We start from the raw sequence: 24,498 nt of genomic DNA, 5'->3' as shown, positions 1-24,498 counted from the left end.
GAGCCGCTCTGAGACTCTTCAGAGTGGAGGGCGGGACATAAATCCAATATCTTCTTCTTCTTCTTCTTCTTCTTCTTCTTCTTCTTCTTCTTCTTCTTCTTCTTCTTCTTCTTCTAATTTGACAAATTCTGAAATTATTATATTGTTTTGTTTGAATATGGTTTATTTAATGTTGCTGTAAAGTTTTTAATGTTGTAAGCCACCCTGAGCCCGCTCATGGGATAGGGCAGGATATAAATTGAAAAATTAAATTAAAATTAAATTAAAAATTCCTTCCTTCCATCATCTATATATCCTTCCTTCCTTCCTTCCTTCCTTCCTTCCTTCCTTCCTTCCTTCCTTCCCTCCTTCCTCCCTTCCTTCCTTCCTTCCTTCCTTCCTTCCTTCCTTCCTTCCTTCCTTCCTTCCTTCCTTCCTGTCTTGCAACTCTCAAACATCTGATGTTCACGTCTTGTGGCTCTCAAATATCTGCCATTTCTTCTATGCAGCTCTTGCATTAAGCAAGTTTGGCCGCCCTTGATTTAAAGCCTTTAGAATGTATACGTATTCTCTCAACGTCCGTTCAGAATTCTGTGTCCCCAGCCCTACCGTTTGAAGTGAATGTCTCAGAACCTAAAGATACACATTGGACCACCAACGAACTGATCCACCTCTGAACACATTCTCTGCAAGGATGCAAACCTACTCTGCCGGCTGCGTCTCAGCTTGTGTCGAGCTGACAGACACCTCTGCTAGACAGCGTCCCCGGCTGAGCACAGTTATTAAGGATGATAAATATGAACAAACAATTATCAGAGTTTGCAGGCAACTCTTTCATTTTATTAGCATGCGAAGAACACGAAGGAGCCCTTGAGCACGGTCCCGTTGAGAGGCGCAAAGCGGTCTCTAGTGAGTTCTCAGATTTTCATATTTATTCAATTTACAATATGAATTTTTGTCCAGGTTACATCACTCACTGAGTAGATCCCCACCTGCCACAAATTCTTCTCTGATCCAGAATATATGCAAACATTGTAAGCATACAAAAATGTTCAAAGAGTCCCAAGGAACTATAGTTTTCCAAGGCATCTGAATATAGAGACATGAAACATTTTGGAGTCCTGTGACCCCCTAGGGTTCCTTAGACCCTAGATGACCCCAGAGGCTTTTTTTTGTAGCAGGAACTCCTTTGCATACTAGGCCACACCCCCCCAATGTAGCCAACCCTTCAAGAGCTTACAGTAGGCCCTGTAATAAGAGCCCTGTAAGCTCTTGGAGGATTGGCTACATTGGGGTGTGTGGCCTAATACGCAAAGGAGTTATTGCTACAAAAAAAAAGCCGTCTGGGGTCATCTAGGGTCTAAGGAACCCTAGGGGTCACAGGATTCCAAAATGTTTCATGAGGTCCTTCCAGCTCTATATTTCTACGAACATGCCCAACAGTGTCCACAAATTTAGAAAGAATACCATATGCTTGCCTTCAGGTTTATGACTACAATGCCAGTTAATTTCACTCAGGCTCCAGGAAGTTTTGAAAATTCACAACAGTTTATCTAAATCCAGAAACAAAACAGCAACTGTGGGCAAACTGAATACATAAATATTTAAGTTCTGTAAGTAACTAACCAGCCAGTTTGGTGTAGTGGTTAAGTGCGCGGGCTCTTATCTGGGAGAACCGAGTTTGATTCCCCACTCCTCCACTTGCACCTGCTGGAATGGCCTTGGGTCAGCCAGAGCTCTTGCAAATGTTGAAAAGGCAGCTTCTGGGAGAGCTCTCTCAGCCCCACCAACCTCACAGGGTGTCTGCTGTGAGGGAGGAAGGTAAAGGAGATTGTGAGCCACTCTGAGACTCTGAGATTCGGAGTGGAGAGCGGAATATAAATCTAATACCTTCTTCTTCATCATCATCATAGGAGATTATTCACATTAGCCAGGAGGAACAAACCATTCACAAGAAGAACAACGTTTGAGTCCAATGGCACCTTTAAGACCAACAAAGTTTAACTCTGGGTATTAGCTTTTGTGTGCACGCAACACTTCTTCAGATACCTAATGTACATGAAAGCTGATACCCCAGAATTAAACTTTGTTGGTCATGATTGCCATGGTGGTGGGGTGTGTGTGGGGGGGGGAATCAAACAGCTGATGTGGAGTTTCCTGGGGAAACTCTATTCTGTGGCACATGATACCTCTTACCAGCTCTGGCTGTTTGGCCACCATGGTCATTCCTCTTGAAGTATGATCTGGCCACAGAGCCAGTTTGGTGTAGTGGTGAAGTGTGTGGACTCTTATCTGGGAGAACCGGGTTTGATTCCCCACTCCTCCACTCGCAGCTGCTGGAATGGCCTTGGATCAACCATAGCTCTAATAGAGAGCCAGTTTGGTGTAGTGGTGAAGTGTGCGGACTCTTATCTGGGAGAACCGGGTTTGATTCCCCACTCTTCCACTTGCAGTTGCTGGAATGGCCTTGGGTTAGCCATAGCTATCTCAGAGGTTGTCCTCAAAAGGGCAGCTGCTGTGAGAGCCCTCTCAGCCCCACCCACCTCGCAGGGTTTCCGCAGTGGGGGGAGAAGATAGAGGAGATTGTAAGCCGCTCTGAGTCTCTGATTCAGAGAGAAGGGCAAGGTATAAATCTGCAGTCTCCTTCTTCTTCACAGCGATCCACACTCTGATTAGATTCCGGTTAAATTGCTGTAATGACTACAGCCAACTTCGAGTGGCAATCCCATCCCAGGTTTTTAGCAAATCTTTTCGTAGGCTTTGATTAGCGATGATACAAAAGAGAAGGGGCGAATTCACGATCAGATTCATTGAATACATATTTCCATTCACCCTCCCCACAAACACCCTGCCAAACGAACCCTGTTTATTGACTTTAATTCTACCCTTCCTTGTTACCTGACAAGGACTCATATCCTCACAACTACCCTGTGAGGTAGGTTAGTCTGACTGAGTGTGACTGGTCCCAAGTAGGGCTACCAATCCCCAGGTGGGAGCAGGGGATCCACTGGTTTGGAGGCCCTCCCCCCACTTCAGGGTCATCAGAAGGCAGAGGAGGGAGGGAAATGTCTGCTGGGCACTCCATTATTCCCTACGAAGACTGATTCCCAAAGGGAATAATGGAGAATCGATCGCCAGGTATCTGCAGCTCGGGGGGGGGGGTGCTGTTTTTTTGAGGTAAAGGCACCAAATTTTCAGCACAGCATCCAATGCCTCTCCTCAACACACCCTCCAGGTTTCAAAAGGATTGGACTAGGGGGTCCACTTTTATGAGCCCCGAAAGAAGGTGCCCCTGTCCTTCAATTATTTCCAATGGCGGGAAGGGATTTGAAAGGTGTGCGGTCCCTTTAAATGTGATGGCCAGAACTCCCTTTGGAGTTCAGTTGTGCTCGTCACAACCTTACTCCTGGCTCCACCCCCAAAGTCCCCAGATATTTCATGACTTGGAATTGGCAACCCTAGTCCCGAATCATCCAGCCAGATCCCATGGCATGAGCATAGATTCAAACCTGGGTCTCTCAGATCCCAGGCTGACTACAACACCCCTTTGGCTCTTCTGTAAGAACAATTAGGACGAACTCCAATAACGCCTGCGCACTCACTTACCATAAAAATCTGAAGACAATGGAATCAAGTCATTCGCCCAACTACTGCAGACTCACAATGGTAAAGCAAGAAAGCGGGGTTAAAAACAGAACCGCATTTCTCTACTGCTAAAGCTCCAGAAGACTGACTAAACTATGAGGAATCCTGTTTTAAAACCTTCCTGTTGCCAGTGGTTTTAAAATATTTGTGTGTGTGTGTTTAAAAACATAGCACACACAGTCTGCCAAACGTAGAGTATAAGAGCTACCATGAGGTGACAGCATAATTCTACAGGATTTTTTTTTTCTGGGTTTGTTCGGTATATCTAAACACCCAGCAAAACACAAGAGTCTCTTGAGGACTCTGTATCATTTCTCCCTTCCGAATGCAGAGGCGAGAGGCTGCTGGAAAGCAATATCAATACGCTGCATAATTTAAAGCGCTGCTCTTATTCTAACTATTCGCTGAAACAATCCACTCAGAAAGTGCTCACTCAACTCTAACAACGGCAACGTCCTGAAACAAATGACACCATGTCTCGAATGTAAAGGTCTAGAAAAACAAACGCTTGTGGGGGGGGGGGGGGAGTGCGGTGGAGATATATATTTTTCCCTGGGATCAATGGGACAGGGGCGGAAATAAAGAAATACTTTTGCCAATATGTTTTCGTTTTCAGCATGATCACTATAAATATTTTAATTGCACTACAGGGATGTTTAATGTCTACGTCTTCTTTCCTTGGAAACACAGCTTCTGTTTACTTCTGTGCGATGATGCTGAAGTCTACATTCTACATTTCGGAACAGGGAAGTTTCCTTCATTCTTAACCTCAACCAGTGTTCCCTCTAAGCTGAGTTAGTGTAAACTAGCTCACAGATTTGTAGCCTCCAGCTCATACAGTTTTGTCTTCCCTCAGAAAGGATGACCCCAGAGCACACTAATTTATGCAGTAAAAAAAAAAAAGGTCAAGGGAGTCCCCTGCGCAAGCACCAGTCATTTTCGACTCTGAGGTGACGTTGCTTTCACGACGTTTTCACAGCAGACGTTTTTATGGGGTGGTTTGCCCTTGCCTTCCCCAGTCATCTACACTTTCCCCCCAGCAAGCTGGGGACTCCTTTTACCGACCTCGGAAGAATGGAAGGCTGAGTCAACCTGGAACCGGCCACTTGAACCAGCTTCCACTGGGATCGAACTCAAGTCGTGAGCAGAGGGCTCCAACTGCAGTATTGCAGCTTTACCACTCTGCGCCGTGGGGCTCTTACAATTGATGCAGTAGCTCACCACTTTAACGGCAGTAGCTCACAAAGTAGGATTTTTGCTCACAAGACTCTGCAGGTTAAGAGGAAACACTGGTCTCAGCTTTTATTTATTTCTTATTTTCCAACATGCAACAACAGACATTTGCTGTGCCATCCTTAACAAAGTTCACATCCCTCTAAGTACACTGAGATCAAGGGACTCCAAGCCAGCCGGGACAACTCTCCTATGGGCTCAAAAATAGCCTTGCACTGCTCACTTCTTCACACACAGCCAGAATGTCTGTCCTTACACCTTGGAGAGGGGAGTTATTTCAGACACCGAATAACAACAGAAAGCAAATGACAGCAGCACGTCAATTACGACAGCAGGCGTGATTGGATTAGGCGTGATATACAAGGGGTAGAAAACAACGTTAATGATGAGACAGGAAACCTAGGTCTCGATTCAGTTCAGGAGGATATACTGCCTTGAGTTTCATTATCATTTACTTTTTTTTTTTTTGACAACTTATGTGACCCCGTAGGGTTTTGAAGGCAAGAGACATTCAGAGGTGGCTTGCTACTGCTCACCTCTGCAGAGCAACCCCAGACATCCTTGGAGAGCCAGTTTGGTGTAGTGGTTAAGTGCGCAGACTCTTATCCTCACTCCTCCACTTGCGGCTGCTGGAATGGCCTTGTGTCAGCCATAGTTCCGGCAGAGGTTGGCCTTGAAAGGGCAGCTTCCGTGAGAGCTTTCTCTGCCCCACCTACCTTGCAGGGTGTATGTTGCGGGGCACGAAGGGAAAGGAGATTGTGAGCTGCTCTGAAACTCTGAGGGTACAGGGCGGGATATCAATTCATCATCATCCATCATCCTTCTTCTTCTTCCATCCAAACACTAACCGGGGCCCACTCTGCTTAGCTTGTGAGATCTGATGAAATCAGGCTAGCCCCAAATATACAGGCCAGGGTGATGTCACTCTAGTTGTGTCTTAATAAAAGGCATAATACGGCTTTTGTTTGGGAATTCGGCTTGGGACTATCATTGCCAGGGTTGTTGCTTTTTTTGTAGCAGGACCTCCTTTGCATATCAGGCCACGCCCCCCTGATGTAGCCAATCCTCCTGGAGCTTCCAGTAGGCCCTGTAAGAAGAGCCCGGTAAGCTCTTGGAGGATTGGCTACATGAGCGCGGCTTAATATGCAAAGGAGTTCCTGCTACAAAAAAAGCCCTGATGATAATGGGAAAGGGGCGCAGGGCATAACAGTCCTTCCTAACGGCTTGCCTAGATCCAGATTATCCAAAACCATGACCAACATCTGGTCTGGAGCTGCTCCAGGTTCTGTACCCCACTGGACTGTGAAACACAGGGTGGCTTTATGAACGTTACAGCCACGGGTGGGATTCTAGTTGGAGCGCCTTTGCAAATTAGGCTGCACCCCTCTGACGTAGCCAATCCTCCAAGAGTTTACAAGGCTCTTTTTTGTAAGCTCTTGGAGGATTGGCTACATCAGGGGGGGGGTGGCCTAATATGCAAAGGAGCTCCTATTGCAAAAAAAAAAAAAAAGCCCTGATCATAGTTATCTCCTTTTTCTTGGAGATTGAAAGCCATGAAGCGGGGGGGCCCCGAACCCGCTATGACCTTAAGAAGCTAAAACGGTGTTTATCTGAAATTCGGTGTTGCTTCGAGGATTTTAAAGAGAATTCAAATTGCCATCCAAAGTAGACGATGGTCTTGGCCATTGCCCCAAGCTTCTGGGTGTTTTTTTAAGGAGACATTCCATTCATCGCCGTCCTCTTAATTGGACAACAACGCAGGAAAATGGGGCAGGGTTTTGTAGAACAGCGTTAAACGCTAAGCAGAAGAGTAAGAGCGCAGAAATGAGAAGCGAAGTTTAAATAAGGTCAACAATATCCGATGAACCTTTTTTTTTTAATTTTTAAAGCTGTAAAGAGAAAATGTCGCTTGGGTCGAAAGCAGCACACCAAAGACACCAGTCAACGAGAACCGGGCAGACTGAAGTAGAAAACAAGAGCAGAGGATCCGTTAAAAAAAAAAATGCATCACGCAACAACTGTGTGTTTGATCCCCCAAGTTATGAAAAGGACGTCTTCCTCTAACAAACCTCCCCGCATTGCTTTTGATCTATTGCTTAATTTGGATAACTGAACCAATTATAAAAGAGGTCAAGGTAGTCCCCTGGGCAAGCCCCAGTCATTTCCGACTCTGGGGCGACGCTGCTTTCACAACGTTTTCACGGCAGACTTTTTACGGGGTGGTTTGCCATTGCCTTCCCCAGTCATCTACGCTTCCCGCCCCCCAGCAAGCTTTTACCCACCTCAGAAGGATGGAAGGCTGAGTCGACCTGGAGCCGGCTACCTGAACCAGCTTCTGCTGGGATCGAAGTCAGGCCGTGAGCAGGGAGCTCGGACTGCGGTACTGCAGCTTTACCACTCTCATTGACAATTACAGCATTCTCTAAAACCTGGTCAGATCTCGGAAGCTGAGCAGGTTCAGCAGCTGCTTAGCACTTGGATGGGAGACCACTGAGGAAGAACAAGGTTGCTCCACAGAGGCGGGCGACGGCAATCCACTTCTCTGAATGCCTCTGGCCTTGAAAAACCTTCAGGATTGCCATAAGATGCTGCTACCGGATGGGATAATAATAACAACCACAACAATAGCAACAGCAACAACCATCATCACCCACACAGCAAAGAAGAACTGCTGAGCAGTCGGGTTAGAACGGATAAAGGGAAGTCCTTCTTCACCCAAAGGGTGATTAACAGGTGGAATTCACTGTGTGACACAGAGTGACACAGAGTAGGCTTCCCAAATCCCCCGCCTGGGCGGGGGACCCCTGATTTGGAGCCTCCTCCCCCCGCTCGCCAAAAATCCGGAAAGCGGGGGGGGGGGAGGGGGAATGGTGGCCCTTTCCACCCAGCCCTGATCCCAGCAGCTTCTCCTCGTCCCTTCCCTTCCCACCCAGAACCGATCACAGCAGCCAGAGTTCTTCCGTTTTCCCAGGCTGCTTCCCGCCCCCCAGTCAGCTGGCTGGTGGTGGGGGGGAGGAGCCCCGCCCCCAAAGAACCATGTGCCTTTGCACCTCCAGAGGCTTGATTGAAAGGCTTCAACTTGGGATGGTGTGTCTGTGTTGTTGTGAAGAAGCTGGCAGCAACTTGTGAGTAGAGAGGCCAATCCCCTGCATCAGATTTGCCAGAAACGGGGGGAGGGGGGAAGGAGAAGGAAACGCCGTCATTATTCCCTATGTGGAGATCGATTCTCATAGGGTATAATGGGGAATTGATCTGGAGGTTTTGGGGGCTCTGGGGGAGCTGTTTTTTGAAGTAGACACCAAATTTTCAATATAGTATCTAGTGCCTCTCCCCAAAGTACCCCCGAAGTTTCAAAATGATTGGACCAGGGGGTCCAATTCTATGAGCCCCAAAAGAAGGTGCCCCTATCCTTCATTATTTCCAATGGAAGGAAGACATTTAAAAAGGTGTGCTGTCCCTTTAAATGTGATGGCCAGAACTCCCTTTGGAGTTCAAGTATGCTTGTCACACCCTTGTTCCTGGCTCCGCCCCCAATGTATCCTGGCTCCACCCCCAAAGTCTCCTGGCTCCGCCCCCAAAGTCCCCAGATATTTCTTGAATTGGACTTGGCAACCCTAACACAGAGTGTTGGACTGGATAGGCCATTGGCCTGATCCAACATGACTTTTCTTATATTCTTAAGAAGAAGGTACTGGATTTATATCCCACCCTCCACTCCAAATCTCAGAGTCTCAGAGCGGCTCACAATCTCCTTTATCTTTCTCCCCTACAACAGACACCCTGTGAGGTGGGTGGGGCTGAGAGAGCTCTTATAGCAGCTGCCCTTTCAAGGACAACTCCTGTGAGAGCTATGGCTGACCCAAGGCCATTCCAGCAGCTGCAAGTGGAGGAGTGGGGAATCAAACCCGGTTCTCCCAGATAAGAGTCCGCACACTTCACCACTACACCAAACTGGCTCTCACCAGAGAGAGAGAATCAGAATCAAACCTAGTTCATCTCAGATCCTAGCCTTGTGGAGTGCCTTATCCTCAGCAGAAAGGTCGAATCTGATTCTGTGCTATAAGGCAGCTCTTCCATCACACCTGAGTCATTTTGCCAAATAGGTTTTGCCACCAAACTGGCTCCTACACACTACACCAAACTACATCAAAGTTGGACTCCTCCAATCCGGGAGAAATTTAAGCAGCTTTTAGAAGACCTGAGATTGGGATCCACTTTGATGTCCTTTTAGTTCCTATGTTCTCCTTAATACAACCAGGGTTATTGTTGGGGATTTCTGTAGCAAGAACTGTCTTGCATATTAGGCCACGCCCCTCTGATGTAGCCAATCCTCCTGGAGCTTACAGGGCTCTTTTTACAGGGCCTAGTATAAGCTCCAGGAGGATTGGTTACATCAAGGGTGTGTGGCCTAATATGCAAAGGAGTTCCAGCTACAAAAAACCCCCCAACCTGTATACAACCACTTATCCCTTCCTTTCCAGCACCTCTTCTTCCATGATATGACCCCTGTGGGCAAGGGTGGAATTCTAGCAGGAGCTCCTTTGCATATTAGGCCACACACTACTGATGTAGCCAATCCTGCAAAAGCTTACAAAAAAGAGCCTTGTAAGGGGTGGAATTCTAGCAGGAGCTCCTTTGCATATTAGATCACACACCCCTGATGTAGCCAATCCTCCAAGAGCTTACAAGGCTCTTTTTTGTAAGCTCTTGGAGGATTGGCTACATCAGGGGTGTGTGGCCTAATATGCAAAGGAGCTCCTGCTAGAATTCCAGTCCTACCTGTGGGTAGCACTATGAATTACCAGGAAATCTATCAAGACAGAATCGCCAGTAAACAGGACAAAGCCCCCATCCTCAGCTTTGCCCTCCCCAAAACTCTCCAGCCAACTGAGCGGCACTGTCTGGCAATCCTACTATAGTTCTTTTTCTTTGAACAGCGCCTCAGCCTTCCAGTTGTAAAATCTGTGTGAAGTTTTAGTTTTAGTTTAGTTTATTTATGATTTGTATCCCGCCCTTCCCACCAGGTGGCTCAGGAAACCCATCATCAAACGTGGCACCCTGGCTGAGTCAGTCACACGGCTAAACCACCGATGAAAATCCTACTTTTTAATTAAGAACCATGGAAAATCATAACATTCTCTCACAATCCTAAGGAAATGGTCTCGGAAGTCAGCCCCATCAAGCAGACTTGAAGAGGAATCTGAGTACACCTGCTTAAAGGTAAAGGCAGTTCCTTGTGCAAGTACAGAATCGTTACCAACCCAGGGGCTATGTCGCATCAGACCATTTTCTTGGCAAGCTTTTTACGGGGTGGTTTGCCATTGCCTTCCCCAGTCATCTACACTTCCACCCCACCCCACCCCCTGAGCAAGCTGGGTACTCATTTTACTGACCTCGGAAGGATGGAAGGCTGAGTCAGCCATGAGCCGGCTACCTGAACCCAGCTTCCGCCAGGATCGAACTCAGGTCGTGAGCAGCGCTTAGGACTGCAGTACTGCAGCTTTATCACTCTGCTCCACAGAGCTACTGTGTTCTGGTTTTTTTTTAAATTTAGATACCTTCGAAGATCAGTTCATACTAATCAGTTACTAGAAGCATACAAAAAAAATCCTGATTTAAACTGATTAAAATTTTTATACCTCTCGGAGGGGACACTGCAGAAATGTTTAATGTGTTTACTCGTTTAGAAAACAATATGCGGATGTTGTGTACTTGTAGGTAACTTAATGCTCAGCAATTGCAGCAGAAGTCTCTTACAAATTGCAGCCTGACAGGGTTGCCAGCCTACAGGTGGGGCCTGGAGATCTCCTGCTTTGACAATTGCTCTCCAGCAGGCAGAGATCAGCTCCTCTGGAGAAAATGGCGGCTTTGAAGGCAGACTCTATGGCCCCTCCCTTCCCCAAACCCTACTCTCTCCCGAATCCACCGCCGAAGTCTCCAGATATTTTCCAGCACAGACATGGAAACCCTATACAACCATGACAGGTTTCTGTAGAGAGGTGCCGGCTAGAACCAACACTAGAAGGTGGTGGTGGTGGACGTCATCCTCCTCCTCCTTTCCTCCTCTTCTTCTCCTCTTCCTCTCCTCCTCTTCTTTTCCTCCTCCTCTTCTCCTCCTCCTCTCTTCCTCTTCTCCTCCTCCTCCCTTCCTCTCCTCCTCCTTTTCTCCTCCTCCTCTTCTTCTCTTCTCCTCCTCTTCTTCTCCTCCTCCTCTTCTTCTCCTCTTCTTCTCCTCCTCCTCTCCTCCTCTTCTCCTCTCCTCTCCTCCTCCTCTTCTTCTCCTCCTCCTCTTCTCCTTCTCCTGTCCTCCTCTTCTCCTCCTCCTCTTCCTCTCCTCCTCCTCCTCTGATTCTTCTCCCCACCCCCACCTTTCTGCTGCGGTTTCTCCTGTGTTCATATCACAATTGTCCTCTGCCCCGCTCACATCCTGCCCAGGAACTGCAGTTATTGCATAGATCCTTATTCCCTGGGAGACGCCAGGTAAACATCCACCCTCTTTGACTGGTATTTATAGCCAGAAGACTCAGACAGGGAGAGAGATCAAAAAGATCAATGGGTCACCCCGGCGGAGACTCCTCTGTCCTAATATTAAGCCATAACATGACACTCCATGATGACCGACAATCATGTTTTCCCTCACGGTTCTGCCTGAAGAACAAGCAATCTCCCGCAAACTCCTAAAAGGATTATAAATTCAATTATGAGGGACTGCGTGTTTTCATTAAGTTCAAATTAAGCAGGAATATGTGAGCCGCCAGTCTCCCCTCACAGGGAGTCGCAGGTAAACATGAACAGTCTCACTTTTAGACTCCGACATTATAATTCCACAGACGGCATGGTAGCGGCATGCAAAAAGATAATTATAGAACACATTATACCAGGGGTGGCCAAACTTGCTTAACGTAAGAGCCGCACAGAATAAACGTCAGGTGTCTGAGAGCCGCAAGTCATGAACGTCAGATGTTTGAGAGCTGCAAGACAGGAAGGAGGGCGGGAGGCAAACAGATGGGGGGGAAGGAGAGCTGGAAAGAAAGCAACTTTAACTTCAACTACATTCCCCAAGCAGCTGGCTGGCTCGGCTTGGAGACGTGATTTAAAGAGACAAATGCCTTCTCCAAGCCGGCTGACGGGGCGTTGGGGGCTTCAAGGGCCACGCAATATGTGTGAAAGAGCTACATGTGGCTCCAGAGCTGCAGTTTGGACACGCCTGTATTGTACAAAGCCAAGCTAACAATGTCAATTAAAAATGGTAAAGGTAGTCCCCCTGCACAAGCACAAAGTCCATTAGCAGCAGGTTATTTGTAAAAAAAGGTAAAGGTCGTCCCCTGTGCAAGCACCAGTCATTTCCGACTCTGGGGTGACGTCACATCATGATGTTTTCACGGCAGACGTTTTTACGGGGTGGTTTGCCATTGCCTTCCCCAGTCATCCACACTTCCCCCCCAGAAAGCTGGGTACTCATTTGACCAACCTCAGAAGGATGGAAGGCTGAGTCAACCTTGAGCTGGCTACCTGAACCCAGCTTCCGCCAGGATTGAACTCAGGTCGTGAGCAGAGAGCTCGGACTGAGTACTGCAGCTTTACTGTTCTGAGCCACAGGGCTCCAGTTCTTTGCAATGGACCGCAAACTAGCCCGCCGCCGGGAAACCCCATAAAACGTTCTTTCAGTCCAAAAGACAAATCAAAGTATTACATTCTTCTGAACCTTTGCATCGTGCACGCCACTGCACCGCACCACATAGTCCACCACGCCAGCCCAACGCACCCCGTAGTCAAAGCAGACCTTTTGCGCAACTACAACATAGGTGGCAAAGAGATGAGAGTATTAGCATCGACACCAACTGTAAAATTTGTGGTTAAGAAACTTGCCCCCTGCTTTCTGTGCAACAGGTACAGCGGGACGGATTACCGCATTAAAAGTTTTAGCGCCGAAAATGTGTAGCCCGTTCCCTTCGCAAGTTCCCTCGTGACAAAAGTTGGGGGCAAAAAATACCGAGAGGTTGCTTACAAAGACAAAGAACGCTCTTCTAAAGTGCACGCATGTGAAACCGATTAGGAGGCTCCGGAAGGGGCTCGGCCTCGCGAGCTCTTTATTCTCCCTGGAGAAACGGCCCCTCAAAATATGCTTGTTATTCCCAGAAACCATATGCGGTTTAGCAATTCGGCATCAAATAACAATGCTCCTTTCCCTTTACCTGCATAACAGGGTGCTGTAATAGTTTTAATGCCTTACTAGCATTTCACTTCTTCGTCTTTTTCTTCTTCTTCTTCTTTTTAAATTCTGGTTACTATACTTCGAATGGTACAAACTCTCATCCCTGGTAATGTATGTGTCTAGCACTAGATCTGCCATTGATTTCCTGTCTGGAAGGCAATCATCATCAGAACAAAAAGGGTATTTTATTTCAAAACTAATCTCTCTTCCACTCAGCACGAGCCATCTTTCCTCATCTCCAAATGCAGGTTTATTTGTTTCCTTCTCAATGCGGAATTTCTGTCAGCGAGACGGGTACAGGAAGAGATACAAAAATGGGGCATGGCCATGCATCCAGTGCTGGAGTTATACCAATCCAGGCCCGGGCTTTGAAATAATCAACCCAAAAGTCCAACTTTCTGTTTCCCACAGCCAGAGAAGTCATTCCAATGTAACCAAGGACCTTCAAACAATCAACCCGAAGGTTCAGCTTCCTGTTTCTCCACAGTGGGCCACCATAACAGAAGGCATCCTAGTTCAACCTCGGACCTTCAAACAACCAACCCACAGGTCCAGTTTCCTGTTTCTCCACAACAGGCCACAGTAATGGGAGTCATTCTAGTGGCCAAACTTGCTTAACGTAAGAAGCACATAGAATAAATGCTCAGGTGTTTGAAAGCCACAAAATGTGAACATCAGATGTTTGAGAGCCAGGAGGGAGGGGGATGTGAAAAGAAAGCAACTTTAAATGCATTCTCCAAGCTGCTGGTTGGCTTGACTTGGAGAAATTATTTAAAGAGGCAGATGCCTTCTCCAAGCTGGCCATTGGGGCAGTGGGGCCTTCAAAACCTCTGTTTTCTCCATTGGCTGAGACTCCTCCCTGGGAGGGAAGGCACAGCTTGTTCTTCCAGGCTCTTTCAATAGCATAGCAGAGCTACCAAGCCAAGCCTCTCTTTCTTCTATTGGCTGAGGCTCCACCCCCTCCTAGTCCCGTGGGGAAGGAAGGAAGGAAAGAGCCAGAGCTTCCTTTGCCCAGTTCCCTGGATCCCATGGGAGAGATACAAAGAAAGCACCTTTAAGACCAATGTTAATGTTTTAAGCATGTTTTAAGTTTTTAAGCTACACAATATATGTGAAAGAGCCACATGTTGCTCCTGAGTCGCAGTTTGGCTACCCTTGTTCTAGCCCAACTTTGAATCATCAAACAATCAACCCACAGGTCCAACTTCCTGTTTCTCCAGAATGGGCCACTGTAACAGAAGACATATTAGTCCAACCTTGAAACTTCAAGTAGTCAACTCAAAGGTCCAACTTCCTGTTTCTCCACAGGGGACCACTGCAACAGGAGTCATTCTAGTCCAACCTTTAACCATCAGATAATCAACCCACAGGCTCAACTTCCTGTTTCTCCAGAATGGGCCACTGTAACAGAAGGAATACTAATCCAACCTTGAAACTTCAAGTAGTCAACTCAAAGGTCCAGCTTCCTGTTTCTCCACAGTAGGCCACTGCCTTGAACAATCAAATAATCAACCCACAGGTGCAGCTTCCTGTTTCTCCAGAATGTGCCACTGTAACAGAAGACATATTAGTCCAACCTTGAAACGTCAAGTAGTCAACTCAAAGGTCCAACTTCCTATTTCTCCACAGTGGGCCACTGTAACAGGAGTCATTCTAGCCCAACCTTGAACCATCAAATAATCAACCCACAGGTCCAACTTCCTTTTTCCCCACAGTGGACAACTGCACTTCCAGGAAGCTGGGTATAAGCCACCCCCACCCTGTTGTTTATCGCCAATAAACCGCCACTCAACTGTCACAGTCTCCTGTCAGGCCACCATTCCAAAATCACCCCCCCTCCCCCCCCGAGTGATGTCTGTTCCCCAGCCCCTTTCATGCAAATGAGGCTTCTTTCATACACAACAGCACAAAGTGGGCCAAACTGATAGAGTTTAGGGAGGAGTCATCTGAACTTCATTAGGAATCCTTTTCTCTACTTCAAGTTTTGCCTTAGATAGGTCCATTACCAATACTAGCACTAACAACCTCCGGCCTTGGAAATGTTGCATTTTGGAAAACAGACAATGTCTCAACAACAACCTGTTGTTCTAGTTCAGGGGTGTCAAACATGTGGCCCAGGGGCTGAATCAGGCCCTCGGAGGGCTGCTATCAGCCCCCTGAGCAACTGGCTGTTGTCGACTTCCTTCTCAATCCCTCTCTCTTGCTTCCTTCTGAATCACAGCTTGCTTTGTCCAGGAGCTACAGAGCAAAACCTCTATTTTCTCCTTTGGCTGAGGCTGCTCCCTTGGGGAGGGGGGAAGGGAGAGCTTGTTTTGCCAGGCTCCCTCAATTGCACCGCAGAGCTACTGAGCCAAGCCTCTCTTCCTTCGATTGTCTGAGGCTCCTTCCCCTCCTGGTCCCCTGGGGAAGGAAGGAAAGAGCCAGAGCTTCCTTTGTCCAGGTGTCCAGATCCCATGGGAAAGATAAAGACAAAGCAACTTTATGATTAATGAGTAATAATGTTTTAAGCATTTTTTATTTTAAGTTTTTTTAAAAAAACCTTTACTTGTATTTGTCTGTGTCCGTTATATCGCTGCTACATAATTTTAAATAGGTACACACCTGGCCCAGCCTGACATGGCCTGGCCCGACAAAGTCTCATTTACGTCAGATCCGGCCCTCATAACTAGGCTTCCCAACCCTCCCGCCCTGGCGGGGGACCAGGATTTACAGCCTCTTCCCCCGCTATCCAAACAAATGGAAGCGGGGGGAGGGGGGAGAGAAATGGCGCCAAGGAGCGTGGCGAGTCGCCCCATCTCGGAGGAGCAGCTAAGCTGAACCGGAGAAGAGGCGGCAGCAGCGCAGCGGCATTGCCCGCTCTGCTCCGCCTCTGAGGTAAAATCAGAGAAGGGGAGGGTGGAGGCAGGCCAGGAGCGTGGCGAGCCGCGAGTCCGGGTCCTAGAAGGACCCAGATTCGTGGCTCGCCACGCTCCTGGCCTGCCTCCACCCTCCCCTTCTCTGATCTAACCTCAGAAGCAGAGCAGAGCGGGCAATGCCGCTGTGCTGCTGCCTCTTCTCCGCAGCTGCTCCTCCGAGATGGGCTCAGCCTGAGCGAAGGGAAGGATACACTGGAGGTAGAAGGTGCCCTCCGAGGCGGAGACCGGGGCCGCCTCCTCCATGGCTCCTCAGCCTCCCGGCCAGCCCAGACAATGCCACCGCCGGTTGCCACAGCAACACCCAGCCCGCTTCCGCTTCCCCCCGCGCCATGGAGGCGGGCCTAGAGCGACCTCACTTCCAAAGGAGGAAAAAGAAGTTCGGTCCGCCTAGGCTGCGGCACGCGGAGGCAGGAGGGAAGGACGACATTTAAAAAGGTGTGCCGTCCCTTTAAATGTGATGGCTGGAATTCCCTTTGGAGTTTAATGATGCTTGTCACAGCCTTGATCTTGGCTCCACCCCTAATGTCTCCTGGCTCCACCCCCAAAGTCCCCAGATTTTTTTTGAATTGGACTTGGCAACCCTACTCATAACAAATGAATTCGACATCCCTGTTCTAGTTGTTCTTCCCATGCTACAGTATCTACAATGAAATGGTGCAAACAGAGCCGTGTGCACTATTCTAAGTGTGTGGGCAAAACGCTTGGTAGCCAGTTTGGTGTAGTGGTGAAGTGTGTGGCCTTTTATCTGCGAGAACCAGGTTTGATTCCCCACTCCTCCACTTGCACCTGCTGGAATGGCCTTGGGTCAGCCACAGCTCTGGCAGAGTTGTCCTTGAAAGGGTAGCTTCTGGGAAAGCTCTCTCAGCCCCACCCACCTCACAGGGTGCCTGTTGGGGGGTGGGCGTGGAAGGTAACGGAGATTGTGAGCCGCTCTGAGACTCTGAGGTTTGGCGTGGAGGGCAGGATATAATTCCAATATCTTCTTCATTTTCACCCTGACCCGGCTGGCCCAGGTAAGCTCAGTCTCATCAGATCTCAGAAGCTAATCAGGGTTAGCCTGACTGGAACTGGGGTCAGTAGGCCACCGAGGATGTCCAGGTTTAAGAATATATAATGAGAAATGCTGGATCGGATCAGCGGTCCCTTTAGGACAGGAGTGGCAAACTCATTTCTTACAAGGGCTGGATCTGACATACATGAGACCTTGTTGGGCCAGGCTGGGCCGTGTTCGGCCGGGCCATGTGTGTACCGCTTTAAGATTAGGTAGCAGAGAGATAAACTTTATAAAGGACACAGAAAAACACAATTTTTTTTAAAAAACCCTCAAAACATGCTTAAAACATTAGCACTCATTGGTCTTAAAGTTGCTTTCTTTGTATCTCTCCCGTGATGGGAACCAGGGAACTGGACAAAGGAAGCTCTGGCTCTTTCCTGCCTTCACCAGGGAACCAGGAGGGGGAGAAGCCTCAGCCAATAGAAGGAAAAGAGGCTTGGATCAGTAGCAATCATGACAGCCTGGCAAAACAAGGTCTTCCTCCCCCCCCCTTCCTTCCCAAGGGAGGAGCCTCAGCCAATGGAGAAAACAGAGGCTTTGCTCTGTAGCTCCTGTGCGATTGAACAAGCCTGGCAAAGCAAGCTGTTACACAGAAGGAAGCAAGAGAGAGGGAGAAGGAAGAAGATGATAGTCAGTTCCTTCGGGGCCTGATAGGAGCCCTCCAGGGGCCTCATTCGGCCTCCAGGCCAGATATTTGACACCCCTGCTCTAAGATGTCACTGTCCAGTAACCCAATCAGGCTGTGCCATTCGCCAGCATCAACAGGACACTGCAGGGAGGTGGCCACCCAGAACCATGGCTTTTCTTATTTCCTGAGTCACGGGTCCCAATCAGGGAACATTACCTTGGCTTTTCTCCGAGTACTTTATTCAGCTGATAAAGACATTTCCTCAGCAGACACTAATAGCAAAAAGATGATTCTTCCCTAGCTGGCAGCTTTTTTTCTTTTTACTACAGTCTGTTCCACCTGCTTGGGCAAGGACCCAAAAGGAAGAAATTGGGCAACTGGAGAGCAGCCACTGAAGGAGAGACAGCCAAGTCTTCCAACTGGAGGTCCGGGAATGGCAAAAATTGTGAAATGACTAAAGATAGGGAAGAAATGGAGAGCTCCCTCGTTCTGAAGATGGAGTTTGGCTCCGCCCCTTAGCTCCACCCCCTCTCGGAATGTCCATGTGGATGCTGCGCCCCCTCACCTTCCTTTGAGCTGGATCAACGAGGGGAGCCCCCGGACTGGGCAGAGAAGGAACACCACGTTGCGTGGATTCTTTCTTTTGAAAAACGAAGATACAGTATGCGGCTGTCCATACAGGAACTTGAGAAGAGCTGTGCTGGATCAGGCTGAGGGCCTATCAAGTGACTGTCCAAGTCCCCAAGCAGGATGACCGCAACTGCATCCCCCCACCCCTGCTCCCCCTCAACTGATTGGAGGAGGAGGAGGAGAGGAAGAGGAAGGAGGAGGAAGAACATGGAGAAGGAGGAAGAGAAGGGGGAGGAGAGGAAGAGGAAGGAGGAGGAGGAGGAGATGAGGAGGAAGAAGACGGAGAAGGAGGAAGAGGAGAAGGAGGAGGATGTCATGGGTACTGGGGACCCTGCAGAAGAAGCTGAGCCTGAAGAAGAAACTGTGCCCCTGCCACCTGCACCAGTGCCCCTGCCTCCTGCTGGAGAAGATCCAAGCCCCCCTGCCTCGCCCTCTCGGGTGGCTCGTGTGCGTGACCACCTTCGTCAGGACCTCAGGGATCAGAGGAGGGCGGCACGCTCACGAGCAAGACTCTCCCTGAGCCCTGAGTTTTGAAAGGATTCTGGCCCTTCTAGGAGTGAGGATGCTTGAGTCTAAGCAGGATCCTGGCTGCCTCTCTGAGTCGGCAATTAGCCCAAATAGGCAACAGGCAGCAGAGGGCTATATAGCTGTGGGCTTTGGGAGGAGGCTTTGTGGAAGCAACTAGTCACTTACCTGACATTCTAGCATCCACTTCGGCTTTTGACTCTGGCTTCTGGACCCCCTGACTTTGGCTTTGACTTCTGAACCCCCTGACTTCGGCTTCTGAACCTCTGACCTGCGATACCTGGACTGCGATTTGGTTTTGGCGCCTTGGACCCTCTTTGCTCACCGGCTACAGACCTTGGACTGCCCCTGGACTTTGCCTGACCCGGCCCCAGCCTGTGACAGAGGAGGAGAGGAAGAGGAGGAGGAAGGAGGAGGAGAAGAAGGAGGAGGAGAGGAAGGAGGAGGAGGAAGAAGAAGGCGGAGGAGAGGAAGAAGGAGGAGGAGGAAGATGGAGAAAAAGGAGGAGGAGGAGGAGGAGGAGGAAGAAGACGGAGAAGGAGGAGGAGAAGGAGAAGAAGGAGGAAAAGAAGAGGAGGAGAAGAAGGAAAAGGAGAGGAAGGAGGAGGAGGAGGAAGAACACAGAGAAGGAGGAGGAGAAGGAGAAGAAGGAGGAGGAGATGAAAAAAGAGGCGGAGGAGGAAGACAGAGAAAAAGGAGGAGGAGAGGAGGAGGAAGAAGAAGAAGGAGAAGAAGAAGGCGGAGGAGAGGAAGAGGAAGAAAGAGGAGGAGAAGAAGAAGGAAAGGAGGAAGAAGACAGAGAAGGAGGAGAAGGAGAAGAAGGAGAGGAGGACGAAGAAGAAGGAGGAGGAGAAGAAGAAGGAGGAGGAAAGGAAGAGGAGGAGTAAGAAGGAAGAGAAGGAGGAGGAGAGGAAGGAGGAGGAGAAGGAGGAGGAGGAAGAAGACAGGGGAGAAGGAGGAGGAGAAGGAGGAGGAAGAGAAGGAGGAGGAGGAAGAAGAGAAGGAGAAGATAATGATGATGATGGTGATGATGATGATGGATTTATATCCCCCCTTCACTCTGAATCTCAGAGTCTCGGAACAGTCACAATCCCCTTTACCTTCGTCCCCCACAACAGATACCCTGTGAGGTAGATGGGGCTGAGAGAGCTCTCCCAGAAGCTGCCCTTTCAAGGACAACCACTACACCAAACTACACCTCCAGAAGTGGAGGAAGCAGACATGACTTAGTAACCACTGATAGCCTCATCCTCCATGAATTCATCTAATTCCTTTGGAAAGCCCTGCAGGTTGGCAACCATCACCACCTCCTGTGGCAGTGAGTTCCACAGATTTACACAGGTATATACACCGTGCGAATAAATACCTTGCGGATGACCTCAGGTTCTAGTACTATGACGATGGAAGAAAAGTTTCTCCATCCACTCTCTCCACACCAGGCATAATTTTACAGACCCATATCATGTCTCCCCTCCCCTCCCCTCAACCATTGCCCCTTCCTGTGGCAGTGAGTTTCACAGATTAACTGCACACCGTGTGAAGAAGTACTTTCTTTTCTCTGTCACGAGACTTTCACAGATGACCCTAGATTCTGGTATTGGAGAGGTGGGAGGAAAGTTTCTCCATCCCCTCTCTCCACACCAGGCATAATTTTATAGACCCCTACCACATTTCCCCTCTCCTCAACCATTGTCCCTTCCTGTAGCAGTGAGTTCCACAGATTAACTACGCATCGTGCGAAGAAGACTTCCTTTTGTCTGCCATGAGTCTCTGACGGGTTCTAGTTCTAGTATTATGAGGGTGAGAGAAAAGTTTCTCCATCCACTCTCTCTGCACCAGGCATAATTTTACAGCCCCATATCACATCTCCCCTCCCCTCAACCATTGCCCCTTCCTGTGGCAGTGAGTTCCACAGATTAACTACACACCGTGTGAAGAAGTACTTCCTTTTGCCTACAATGAGTCTCTTGCAGATGACGCCAGGTTCTAGTATTATCAGAGTGGGGGGAAAGTTTCTCCATCCCCTCTCTCCACACCAGGCATAATTTTATAGACCTCATCACGTCTCCCCTCCTCCGCCTTTTCCCCAGGCTAAATGGGCCCTAAATGCCCCACCCACCCCGAAAACTCCCCATGGGGAAGTAGCCCCAATTCTTTCATCTCATCCCTCCACAGAGCATCTTCTCAACACTGTCCGTAGCAGGGAACGTGCAACAGGTGACTGGTTTGCCAGCCATTTAGAGACAACGGAAAACTCCAGCTGGGGATGTTACACGGAAGAAGAAGAAGAAGACTGCAGATTTATACCCCGCCCTTTTCTCTGAATCAGAGAGCAGCTCACAACCGCCTTTATCTTCTCCTCCCACAACAGTCACCCCGTGAGGTGGGTGGGGCTGAGAGGGTTCTCACGGCAGCTGCCCTTTCGAGGACAACTCCTGCGAGAGCTATGGCAGACCCAAGGCCATTCCAGCAGGTGCAAGTAGAGAAGTGGGGAATCAAACCTAGTTCTCCCGGGGTAAGAGTTCGCACACCTATTGTTTCGTTCATCCAGTAAGGCCTTATCAAGAAAGTTTTTTAAAAGCAGCAACCCTGGCTCACCGGATCGACCATAAACAGACAGCGCGGTGCCTCGTCCCCTTCTCAGGAGAGACCGCCGGTTTAATAACTCAGTGCCTGCCGTTAGAAACCAAAGACTCAAACGTGTGCTAAGGTAAGAGAAGAAAACAACCCAAAAAAGGAGAGAGAGACAGAGAGGTATATAATTATAAAACACTGTAGACTATTTTAGTCTGGCTCTTCGGTCTTCACATCCAGGAGAGGAAAAACTTGTGGAATGTCAAAACAGACCCCATCACAACGATCCTTTCCTGTCCCGACTTTCTTGTGCGGAAAACAGGCTTCCATTAGCCTTTCTGCAGCCACGTGCGGGTGGATCTAGGGTAAGCAATATGGTGCGGCGTATGCCAGTCACCTGTTTGGAAGAAATGCCACAGAAGAATGCCCCCCTTTCTTTAGATGTTTTCAAAGGACTGGCAGAGAATGCCGGCTTGCTGTGGCATCCCTTCCTTCCGTGACAATCGGATTGTGCTACCCGGCTAACGTCCGCCGAGTCTGCTGGACCAAATTCGCAGGCGCGCTTTCCTCTGCATCTGTACACAAGGCTGCCTTTGCAAGACATCTGGATCTTCCAGAGCAGCGATGGTTTTTTTGTTATTCTCAGGCGCCAAAAGGTTTTGGCTGAGCCCCAAGAGGCTGTCTTTGCAGGGACCACGGGGTCGTCTGCTTCGGTTTAATGCCCACCCCTAACGGCTCCTTGTCCCTTCTGAGGATTCAGGAATTCACACACACACACACCCCTCCACTACACATCCCCATTGAGGAGGTGTGTCCTGCCCACGGTGTCTGGGAAACAGACCACGTTTCGTTAGATACCATTAGAGTTGCCAATCCCCAGGTGGGGGCAGGGGATCCCACGGTTTGGAGGCCCTCTCCTCCCTCTTCAGGGTCATCAGAAAACGGGGAGGAGGGAAATGTCTGCTGGGCACTTCATTATTCCCTATGGAGACCGACTCCCATAGGTATCATGGAGAATTGTGCTGCGAGTATCTAGAGCTCTGGGGGAGCTGTTTTTTGAGGTAGAGGCACCAAATTTGCAGCATGGCATCTGGTGCTTCTCCTCAAAACTCCCACCAAGTTTCAAAAAGATTGGACCTGGGGATCCAATTTTATAAGACCCCAAAGAAGGTCCCCCTATCTTTCATTATTTCCAATGGAGATGTGCAGTCCCTTTCAATGCGATGGTCAGAACTACCCTTGAAGTGCAACTATGATGGTCCCACCCTTGCTCCTGGCTCCACCCCTAATGTCTCCTGGCCCCACCCCCAAAGTCCCTGGCTCCATCCCCAAAGTCCCCAGATATTTCTTGAATTGGGCTTGGCAACCCCAGATGCCATGCATGCTGTCAGGTTTACACTGCTCTTCGTCCAGCAATACAGCATTTTAAAGGGGACCCAGTCCTAGGGTTGCCAACTTTGGGTCGAGAAACTCCTGGAGATCTTGGGGGTGAAGACTGGTGGGAGGGGGTTGGGGAGGGGCAAGACTAAAGCGGGGTCTCATTTCATAGAGGCCACCCTCCCAGGCAGCTATTTTGACCAAGGAGACAGATCTCAGTCGCCTGGAGCTGAGTTCTAGTTCTGGGAGACCTTCAGGCCCCACCTGGAAGTTGGCAACCATAAGTCATTCACAATCCACCCCCCAGGGGGGCAAATCTCTTCGGCTGGGAGACCCCCAGGCCCTGCCTGGAAGTTGGCAGCCCTGAGAAACAATCCACCCCTTGGGAGGGGAGCAAATTCCTTCAGCTGGGAGACTTCCGGGCCCCACCTGGAAGTTGGCAACCCTAAGACACTCACAATCCACTCTGAGGGGGCAGACCTCAGGCCTCACCTGGACGTTGGCAACCCTCTCACTCCATCCCCGAAGCAAATCCCTTCGGCCGGGAGACCTCCAGGCCCCAACTGGAAGTTGGCAACTCTAAGACACTCACAAACCATCCTGGGGTGGCAGATCTCTTCGGTCAGGAGACCTCCAGGCCCCACCTGGAAGTTGGCAAGCCTAAGCCACTCACAATGCACCCTCGGGGGGCGGGAGCGCCAGAAACGGTGTCCAACCAGGAGCCGTCACCCTGAAGAACCCCTCCACCCAACCCACGACTAAGGCCTCCCCGAATGCAAGCCGTCTCCCCGCAATCCCCGACACGCGTCTCCGACCCCGTCCCCACGTTACGATCTTCCCATGGAAGGCTCCTCTTCGCAAGTCCTCGCCCTCAAGGCAGCCAAATCCCCCCGCACCCGCAGAGCGCCAGGGGCTGCCTCCAACCCCGACCCAGCCACCTACAACCCCCCCCCCCCCACCGGGAGGAAAGCCACGAAAAGTCCAGCCCAACTTCCCCGCCCGGAGTTCGAGTCCGCCGCGCGCCCCTCCCCACCTTGCCAGCCCCCGCTTACTTCCAAAAGCGCAGCAGGAGCCGGCGGAGGGCTCCGGGGCGAGCCTTTCCAAACCCCCGAGCCGAAAGAAGCCGCCCGGCGAGCCCCAGAGCCGCCTCCGGCGCCGAAGTTGCCAGCCGCCGAGCCGGAGCCGCCCCCTCCGAAGCAGCAGCGGCAGCAGCAACCGGGAAGGGGCGCCCGGCAGCCGGGTGCGCAGCTCCGCTCCCCGGCCAGCAGCAGAAGCAGCAGCCCCGAGGGCGCCTCCCAGCCGCCCAAACTCCGCGGCGGACTCCCCCCTTCCCGCCCCCGCCGAGCAACCCGCCGAAGGGCGCCTTACCTCGCCGCCTGCGGAGTGCGCAGCGCTGCGGTGGCCTCTCCGTTGGCTCCGCCGCCTTCGCCTCTCCCTTCTCCCCGGCTGGCTGGCTGGAGCCTCTCGCGGCCCCCGAGCAAAGTTTCCTGACGTCAGCGCCCCGGCTCCCTTCCCTTCCCTTCCCCTCCCCGCCCTGCCTCGGCTGCTGGCCGCCTCCCGGGCTGCCTCGGCCTCTCGCCGGCGAAGGGAGGCCCCGCGCTGGGCTCTCGCTCCTCGCCTGGGCGCAGCGCATTGGCCGCGCCGCCGTCACTGCCTCCTCCTCCTCCCCCGCCTGGTTGGAGCCTCGGCCCCCGCTCCTGCCCGGGGAAGGCGAAGGGGAAAA

At 50.2% G+C, this 24,498-nt stretch overlaps 1 protein-coding gene across 3 annotated transcripts in view; it reads right to left on the bottom strand.

Moving 5' to 3' along the window:
• The window catches only part of GULP1 (GULP PTB domain containing engulfment adaptor 1), a 307,489-nt gene extending 283,225 nt beyond the window's left edge, over nucleotides 1-24,264 (bottom strand). For 2 of the 3 annotated variants that reach the window (XM_060257245.1, XM_060257246.1), the window contains exon 1: nucleotides 24,144-24,264. The gene's annotated coding sequence lies outside the window, so the exon portion shown is untranslated. The remainder of the gene's footprint in view (nucleotides 1-24,143) is intronic. The other variant, XM_060257247.1, reaches the window with a different exon arrangement.
• Between the last annotated feature and the right edge of the window lie 234 nt (nucleotides 24,265-24,498).

This window comes from Heteronotia binoei, chromosome 16 (genome assembly GCF_032191835.1).
Source record: "Heteronotia binoei isolate CCM8104 ecotype False Entrance Well chromosome 16, APGP_CSIRO_Hbin_v1, whole genome shotgun sequence".
In the NCBI taxonomy this organism is placed as follows: Eukaryota; Metazoa; Chordata; class Lepidosauria; order Squamata; family Gekkonidae; genus Heteronotia; species Heteronotia binoei.
This window is presented reverse-complemented; position numbering and strand designations above follow the sequence as displayed.